This window comes from Pteropus alecto, unplaced genomic scaffold (assembly GCF_000325575.1).
Source record: "Pteropus alecto unplaced genomic scaffold, ASM32557v1 scaffold370, whole genome shotgun sequence".
Lineage (NCBI taxonomy): Eukaryota > Metazoa > Chordata > Mammalia > Chiroptera > Pteropodidae > Pteropus > Pteropus alecto.
In genome coordinates this window covers 614820-624418 of record NW_006431075.1, presented here as the reverse complement: position 1 = coordinate 624418, position 9599 = coordinate 614820, and the positions used below count along the sequence as shown (strand labels likewise).

Genomic DNA, 9599 nt, shown 5'->3' with positions numbered 1-9599 from the left:
TCAGGCAGGGGAAGGGGTGTGAGCTAACAGGTCCTGAGATACAAAGAGAATTCCCCTAGATTAGTTCCAGAAGGGGAGATTTGCTGCTGGACTTCCAGTGGCTAAGACCTGGGTGTTGAGGTTGGAGAACCAGTCCTAACCTGTGACACAGGCAGCACGACCAGGGGCATCACTGTACCTCGGGGAGGAAAACACTGCCAAGGCAAGCACTTCTTATGTTGCTGCATTCTTTCTTGCTGTCACAAATCATCCCCCAATCCATGGGATATCAAGAGTTTTGATGTGGTGCAGCAAAACAAAATCTCACCAAAAGCGGAGCCCTTGAGCACATGGTACTTGCTCCTCCCAAGTCCCCAAAGGAAGTTGAAAAGCTACTATTTACTTCTAAAACACCTGCTCAAATCACTTGGGCTCTACTAAAAACATATTAACATGCCAAATCCTTGGTGCTATGTTCTCAGGGCTTGAGAGCTTTTCCAAATACATTGGCTAACATTGTCCTGGTGGAGGTGGACCCTAATGCTGATTGGGACATGCTAGAATGGTAAGTGGCAGCATATAAATTGGAGAAGAAGCAACTTCTTTCCCAGGGGTTTCCCATCAGCATTCATTGTATCAAAATGTCCATGATGACCAACATGAATGGAAAATATAACTATATCATAGAAATGCAAAATTTCCTAGAAAAGTAATTGTCCAAAGGGAAGGGAGAAGGGTGCCGATTAGCTTTTATTATACAGGCATTTAGAGCCAGCTCCAAGCTGTTGCCCACAGCAGCTGAGATGCATCAACTAGCCAGATTGGCCAGGTGCCATGGAAGCTAACTGCCATGTTGGAAAGAATAATTTCTTTCTCAGAAGGAACTTTTCACGGCTCTCATGCTTGTAAGAAATGCCAGGAGTGATGGTGAGTAGCTCTGCAGGGGTTTCCCTGATGTGTGAGTACTTATTTAATTGCACAATATCTGGTTTCCTTCCTTGTCTATGTCTGTTTTGTTGTTTGTCATAAGAAAGAGATTTTAAAGAGAGGAATCCAAATCGCTCTGGGATGGTGGAACGTATTCTTTGAATGATAAGCACAAATTTCTAAAAGATAAAAAAACCTTTCTATAATAAACTTTGACAATCTGAGCAGTTGCTTTAAAACTTCTTACTGCTTGTGCTGCCTGAAACTTGACAAGATATTTCAAAGAACTGAATAACTATGATCAGAAACTTGGCAAAATTAGATGTCTAATAGGATTTTTTAAATCCCTCCTCAATAACTTCCAAGGCCTTCCTACTGATAACAAAAATGCAAACACAGTCCACAACTACTTGAGACTAAACAAACCAAAGGAAAAATAATGAAAAAAATAAAGCTTATTAAATTATTATGATTAGTTTCAAATACACAGTACATTGGTTAGACATTTATATAGTTTACAAAATGATCCCTTTAATTGCTAAAAGAAAGCTTTTTTAAAAAAATACAAGTGGCTGAAAGGTTACCTTGCCTAGGCAGCACCTCAGTCTCCTTAAAAACTGTTGATCAAGTACAAACAAAAATTAGGAAAAGCCTCAGCCATCTGAATGAATAAATCTAAGTTATTCCCACTATTATAAATTAATGGGCCTTTGCATTATTGTACTTGTCTCATGGCTGAAATTAAAAACAAAACAAAACAAAAGAAAATTATCAGGTCTCTACAACAACAAAAAACAAACAAAAAAACAGTCAGTGAGAATGCTAAATTCTTCCAAACAGTCCTTCCTATGTGAAAGAGAAATCAGGATATTCACAGATAAACAAAAGCTGAGGGAGTTCATTTTCAGTGGATCTGTCCTACAAGAAATTGGAAAGGATGTTTTTCAGGTTAAAATAAAAGGACACCAATAACTTGAAGCCATATGAACATAAAAATATTTCTGGTAAAGATAAATACAAGAGCAAATATAAAAAATAGTATTATTGTTGTCTTGGTTTGTAACTGAACATTTTAGTCTCTACAGAATTTAGAAACTAAAGTATTGTAAATATAAATACTGAGAATTAATAAATTAAATAGATATAAATAAAATAAAAGGCTTTTCAGTGAAACTTTAGTATTAATTGTTTTATAGTATATATACTTAAAAATAATTTTCTAAAATACTATAGTAACTTGAAATCTTAGAGTTTTCTAAGTTCTTAAAGATGGAAATTATTAACTAAATCATTTCCAGATAAGATGAAATACTGAAACATTAATTACTAAATGAATCTAAATTTACTTACTTTTAGCTTCTTAATACAGATAAACTAAAAATATTGGGTCTGTTAGCAAAAAATATTATATACTATACTAAAGAAGTACATGTTTCTAAAAATTATAATATATAATTCCTAGTCAAAAAACCTATGATTCTAGAGGTTATGAAGTGTATTCATGAATTTGTCAATCTAAAGAATGCTAATTGCTTACTTTTAGCTGTCACTAGAAATTAAGGTTATTAAGGGTTAAGAACTCAAATAAATATGGAAGGAATTAATATATGTTTTCAATAAAAGATGGTATAAATTATGGAGATATATTTTCATTAAGGGAAATGAAAATAATTTTGTCCTATTTATTTCAGAATGGGAAGAGATAAAAAGAATTTTACCTCATAAATTAAGCTGGATAAAGTTGAATTATTATGATAATGGTTTAAAAATTAAGCTTTTCACTTTAGAAGATATATAAATGTCTAATCACCATGTTGAACACCTGAAACTAATATAATATTATATGACAACTGTAATTGAAAAAAAATTTAAAAATAAGCTTTAATATGAATTATGTACTTATATAAAGCTATGTAATGTTATTTCTCTGCCAAAAAACCCCCAAAATTTCCTATGCAATTAGCACTAATAAGAGATTATAAAGGAAAAGCAAAGATTTTATGTTTTATTAAAATGATTTTCTATGTTGTTTATCATTAGATATTTAATTGCTTAAGTAAACTGGGTCATCTTGATATTTCAAAAGCTAAATTGCTTACAGCTATTTGACTTCCTTTATTTGCTTGGAAAATCTTTACTTTTTACCATGATTAAATGAATAATTTAAATATTGTTCCACAGTGAGCTATGATTCTATTTGACCAAATGTTTTAAAACTTTTGATATGTTTGACAAAGTTCTCAAGATTCAAAAATTAAATAGATTTTTCTTGACCTTTGAGATTTGTGAGAACATTAAGATTTTTCAGAAGGATCTCTAAACTATTTCAAAGAAAAATTTTCTCTCTTTTTAAAATAGGGAAATTAATCAGCCTTATTTGATATGCTAAAATTACATGAGAAGCAATGTAAAATAAAAATAATAATGTTGTATATATACATGTATTATTTTTATTAGTATAAATATTCTAGAAATAGTATAAAATTCCTAAAATTATGACATCTTAATAATACTAAAAAATTCTCAATCTATATCTGTCTCTGAAAGTTGTAACTCTTATGTATTTGAAATGTAAATATCTGAGAACTAACCAAAACATTGTCTGCAGAAATTAAAGAAAAAAGAAGCTTTTAAAAAATGTAGATTGCTGCATAATTATCTTGCCAAAACTAATTTGTAAAGATAAATGTTTTCTTTTTTACAAAGCTACTAGAAAATCATAAGGATAAAACAAAATTACTGTATATAAAAATGGTATGTATGTTTTCAGTAGAAGGAGGAACGAAGTATAGAGATGCACTTTTGTTGAAGAAAAGAACAAAATGTGTGTGTGTGTGTGTGTGTGTGTGTGTTTATTTTTTTATTTTTTTGGATAAAGAAGACTATAAAGGACTATTTTTTGTAAAGGAAGTAAAAGGAAAATAATTTTGTCCTTGAATAAAATGATTGTTTCAAAATAAGAAAGAGAAAGATAGAACCAAAACTGAAAGGTTTATGTAAGTTGAAGAATGTTTGTGTATGTTACCAAAGGTTTGTATGTTGCAGGAGGTTCAGGCAGGAGGGATCTTGAGAAAAAAGTTTTATATATGGTCAGGCTTACTAAGATTGGAATGGATAACTAAGTCCATTACATTATTTGTATGTAAGTATGTATGTGAATTCTCACCAGATCTTTAACCATGGCTGTTTTTAAGTCTTGTATCATTTACAGGTAATTATTGTTCTACTCTGATGATTTGGAAAAAAATGTTACTACGAATGTGTTTCATCTTTAGAGATTCACACACAGAAAAAAAAACTGACAAGTACTCTAAAATACAAGTTTCCGATAGCTTTAAAAAACATAACACTGAAAGAGATAAAAATTTACGGAACTCTAAGGAAAAACTGAATTATGGTCTTGGCATTCTTGTTAAAACAAATTATCCATATATTATGAAAGGCTTTATTTATGGGCTCTACATTATTCTATTGGTCTATGTATCTGTCTTTACGCCAGTACCGTTTTGTTTTAATTAGTATAGCTTTGCCATTATTTTTTTTAATTCAGGAAATGTGAGTCCTCTTGCCTTAGAGTTTTTTTTTTTTTTTTTTTTTTTTTTTTTTTTGCTGTTTGGGGGTTCCTTGAGATTCCATATAAATTTTAAGAAGTGTATTTTTATTTCTGAAGAAAGCATCATTGGTATTTTGACAGTGATTGCATTGAATTTGTAGATTGCTTTGAGTAGTTTTATGTTCTAACAATATTATCTTCCGATTCATGGACATATATTAATTTATTTATGTCTTTAATTTCTTTCATCAATGAATTTTATTGCATTTGTAAATAGAATTGTTTTAGTAATTTTCTTTTCAGATTGTTTATTGTTAGTTTATAAAACTGCACCTAATTTTTGTGTGTTGATTTTGCATTCTGCTGCTATGCTGAATTCATTTATTAGTTCTAAGATATTTTTTGTGAAATCTTTAAGGTTTTCTACATTTAAGATCATGTTATCTGCAAAGAAAATTTTGCTTCTTTCTTTGTGATTTGGATGTCTTTTATTTATTTTTCATGCATAATCCTCTGGCTAGAACTTCCAGTACTATATTAAATAGAAGTAGCAAAAGAGGGCATCCTTGCTTAATCTCTGATCTTAGAGGAAAGGCTTCCAGTCTTTCACCACCATTGAATTTGTTGTTTACTGTAGGTGTTTCATATATGGCTTCTATCATGTTGAAGTAATTTTGTATTTTTCTTAGTTTGTGGAATATGTTTTTTTTTTTTTATCATGAAAGCATTTGAATTTTGTCAGATGCTTTTTCTGCACCAGTTGATATGATCTTGTGTTTTTTACATTCATTCTGTTAAAGTGATGTATTACATAAATCTATTTTCATATGTTGAACCATCCTCACATTCCAGGAATAAATCTCACTTGATAATGGTGTCTGATTCATTTAAAGTGCTGTTGAAATCAGTTTACTATTATTTTCTTCAGAATTTTTGCATCAATGTTTATAAGAGATATGAATCTGTTGTTATAATGTCTTTGTCTGGATATGATATCAGAATATTGATGACTTCATAAAATAAGTTAAGAAGTATTCCCTCCTCTTCAAATTTTTGAAGAAATTTGAGAAAATTAGTATTAATTCTTTAAATGTTTGGTATAATTCACTAGTGAAGCCTTCAAGTCTAGAGCTTTTCTTTGTTGGGAGATCTTACTAATTCAATCTCCTTACTAGTTATAAATCAATTCAGATTTTCCATTTCTTCATGGTTTACTATTGGTAAGTTTGTGTTTCTAGGAACTTGTCTGTTTCATCTAGGTTATCTAATTTTTATCATACTTTCCTATTATTCTTTTTTTCCTTGAATCTTTTGTAATGTCTCCACTTTTACTTATAATTTTAGATTTTAAGTCTTCTCTCATTTTTTATTAGTCCATCTAGCTAAAGATTTTTTAATTTTATTGATCTATTCAAAGAACCAACTTCTAGTTCCATTTGGTTTCTCTTTTGTTTTTCTATTGCCTATTTCATTTTTCTCTCATTTAGCTTTTATTATTTCCTTCCTATGCTATTTTTGGTTTAGTTTATTCTTATATTTGTAGTTACCCTAATTGTAAAATTAAGTTATTGATTTGATATATTCCTTATTTTTAATGTAAGTATTTATAGCTATAAGTTTTCCCTCTTAGCACTGTTTTATCCTGTTTCACATAAGTTTTGGTATGTTTTGTTTTTATTTTAACTCGTCTCTAAGTATTTTCTAATTTTTCTTGTGAATTATTCCTTGATCCAATGGTAGTTTAAGAGTGTATTGTTTAATTTCCACATTTTTGTGGATTTTTCAGTTTTCTATTACAGATTTCTAACTTGCCTTTTGTCATCAGAGAAGATGCTTTGTATATATCTATCTATATCTGTCTTTTAAAATCTATTGACACTTAATTTGTCACCTAACATATGGTCTATCATGGGAAAGCTTCCATGTGCACTTGAGGAAATTATGTATGCTGCTGTTGTTGTGTAGAGTCTTTTGTATATTTCTTTTAGATCTAATTGGTTTATTATGTTGTTTTAGTCTTCTATTTTCTTACTTATCTTCTATTTGATTGTTTTATCCATTATAAAGAGTAGGGTATTGAAGTCTCCAACTATTATTGTAGAACTATTTCTTTATATTTTGGTGGTCTGTTATCAGATGTGTAAGCCAGATATTACTTTTGTAATTAAAATCTAATATTAAAAAAAAAAAACTCTTAATGAGTAAGCTTTTTTACAGAAATGTCTCTAAATACCTGACTTACACAATTATTTGGATATCTATGTATGGTGTGGCTCCAAGCACTCTAAGTTCCAGAATTTCTATATAGAATTAATCCCTGGGAAGTAATATGGTTGAGGAGAGAAGTGGATGAATTATTGGATATTTTGGAGACATGTTTGCCTAGCAAACACACCATTTTCCCTTAGATTTTATGTTATAGAAGAATCAAAATAACAAGGTTTCTTGAAGATGATCATATTCACATATTATACCAAACTGAGAAAACATTCATTGTCCATATCAAAAGAATAAGGACAGTAAAGGGTGGCATTAGCTGGGGAAAGTGATTGATTCTATGTGTGTGTGGAGAGGAGGAGATAATTCCCTCTTCCAACTGTCTTTCAACATTATTGCTTTTGGGCAAAATGTAGGGGGACTAATTCATCTGTCATCTAAGCAAGAATGCAGGTTGATCTCTGTGAATAATAAAATGCCAGCTTTGCCACCTACTTGCCTGGCTCTCTTTTCAATGAATACTTTGGGACACTTATGCTTTAGACCTTTGCAATAACTTGGGGAAAATACAGCCATGGTTGCTAAATTATCTCCAGACACAGGAATGTCTCCAAACTATTTTTTTTTTTGCTGCCTGAATGTGTTAGGATGACTCCAGAGTTGTAGCCATAACCATGGCTGACCTTTCTCTTCTTCCTTTTCCTTCTTTCTTTTTTCACTTCTTTCATTCCTTCTTTTATCCATCATTTACTGAATGTACTCTTTGCCAGGCCCTATACTATGCAATAAAGAAATAAAACACATCCCTTCCCTTAAAGTGTCTCTAACAGTAGAGATAATATGGACAGAATGCTCAGGGAGGACAGAAAAAAAAAACTTGCATAACTCTGTTTTGAGAAAAGAAAGAGACAGAGAGATCCTCACAAAGGAGGTACTGTTTGAACTAAGTCATAAAAGGTCTTACAGAAGTTGTTCAAGTGGAGAAGAGATAGGAAGGCATCAAGGAAGCAGGACTAGCATTTGATGAGTCCTGAAAGAGCATAATATCTTCATGGATTTACATAAAATTCTCTAAAGGAGGGAGTATGGGGTTGATGGCACCAGGCTGAGGGTAAAACATGCCTAGATAGGAGACTGAACAAGGCCCAGGTCATAAAGAGCTTTGTATGCTTTCCTAAGAGAGCTTGTGGTTCATCTTGAAGGTCACTTGTTTTCAAATTTCTTTTAAGCTGAAGAACCCTTTCTTGAAATGGAAGCTTATGCGAGACTTCAATATCTAAGATGCATCAAAGGAAAATAACTCTAGAAAAAACTCAGGGAAGACTACTAGCCACTGGCCATTCTCTTTGCTTTCCTTGTGGCTACTCCTGAGAAATTGTTGGTGGATTTGGATGGAAATAGTAAGTAATATTTGGGGAATTAAGATGATCTTGAGGTTTCTGACTTGAGAGACAGGTGGTTGGTGGTACAATTGGAGAACAAGTAACACTAATATTTTATACTTATTAAGGGTTCCTTATGTGTTAGGTGCTGTTCTAAGAATCAAATATAAATTTATTCAGTCTTCATAGCAACTTTATGATGTTAATGTTTTCTTGTTCTTATGTCATAGATAAGAAAACTGGGGCATAAAGAGGTTAAATAATTTCCCCATGGTCAAACATCCAGTAAGTGGCAAACATATGATGGGAACCCTTTGGAGATGTCAAAGAAGGTGGTGGGCATAGAAATTTGGAGCTAAAGAGAGAAATTTGAGTTGTAGTTAGACCAGTAGACATACGTAATAATGATAATAAAAGTTGTGACATGTAGATGTAGGTCATTCATCATTGCTGTCTAATATTATAATAACATATGTTATATGAACATATGTTATTTACCCATTTTTCTGTAGATAGATATTTGGATCATTTCTCATTTTTGATTCTGGATTTGTTTGCTTATTTATTTCTATTTTACAAACATTTATTTGTGATATATAACTAGAAGTGGTAGTGCTAAGTTGTAGGGAATATGATTGTTCAACTTTACACGATAATGTCAAAACTGCAAAGTGGTTTGTACCCAATGACATTTTTTTTTAGGTGAGGCAACTCTTGGTTGACCTCAGATTGCAAGGACCTTGTCAGCTTACAATCCCTTATTTTTTTTTTTTTTTTTTATGTTTTACACCTACAGCACCTGGTCTTCCTACGTGGTCTCCCATCCAAGTACTAACTACGTCCGACCCTGCTTAGCTTCTGAGATCAGATTGGATCATGGTTGTTCAGGGTAGCATGGCTGTAGAACCCACTGACTTTTAAAAGTCAACATGACCCTTATGTAATTTATGAAGTGATCCCCTCGATATGTCTAGTATCCACCTGGCACTATATATAGTTATTGAAATCTGAAACTAATGTAAACTAATATTGAATGCCAACTCTGTTTGAGAAATAAAAACTAAAAAGAAAATACAGCTAAATTTTATTTTAATCCTATTCAAATATTTTAAAATTTGGAAAAAAATTCAATATGACTCAAAATGAACTAGTGGACTAATTAGCCTCCAACAAAACAGCAAACAAACAAAAAAGTTCTGGTCATCTGTGTTGCTAAACCCAGTTATCAGAATCACTGCCCTCCTTATCTCTTGCTGAAAATCTGCAACTTAGCCATTGTTTTTTCTACTTCCAGTTCTCCATTTAATAGCTCATCCTCACGTAGCAGCCAGGACTAACTTTTCCAAATGCTATCTGACTGATATTTCTTTCATTGAATTATTCTGATGAATCTGATTGCCTACTGGGGACTGCAAACTCAAATTCTTGCAGAGACCAAGAAGGTGACAGAAATGAGCTAAAAGAGAGTTGTGGGAACTGGAAAGAACTGAAGAATGCGTGGTCCCCTAGAAAGTCATTCAAATGCATACTTTTAAAAGAAC

At 31.6% G+C, this 9599-nt stretch overlaps 1 pseudogene; it reads right to left on the bottom strand.

Moving 5' to 3' along the window:
- Positions 1 to 8845: 8845 nt before the first annotated feature.
- On the bottom strand, positions 8846 to 8964 carry LOC112469047 (annotated as a pseudogene).
- Positions 8965 to 9599: the final 635 nt, after the last annotated feature.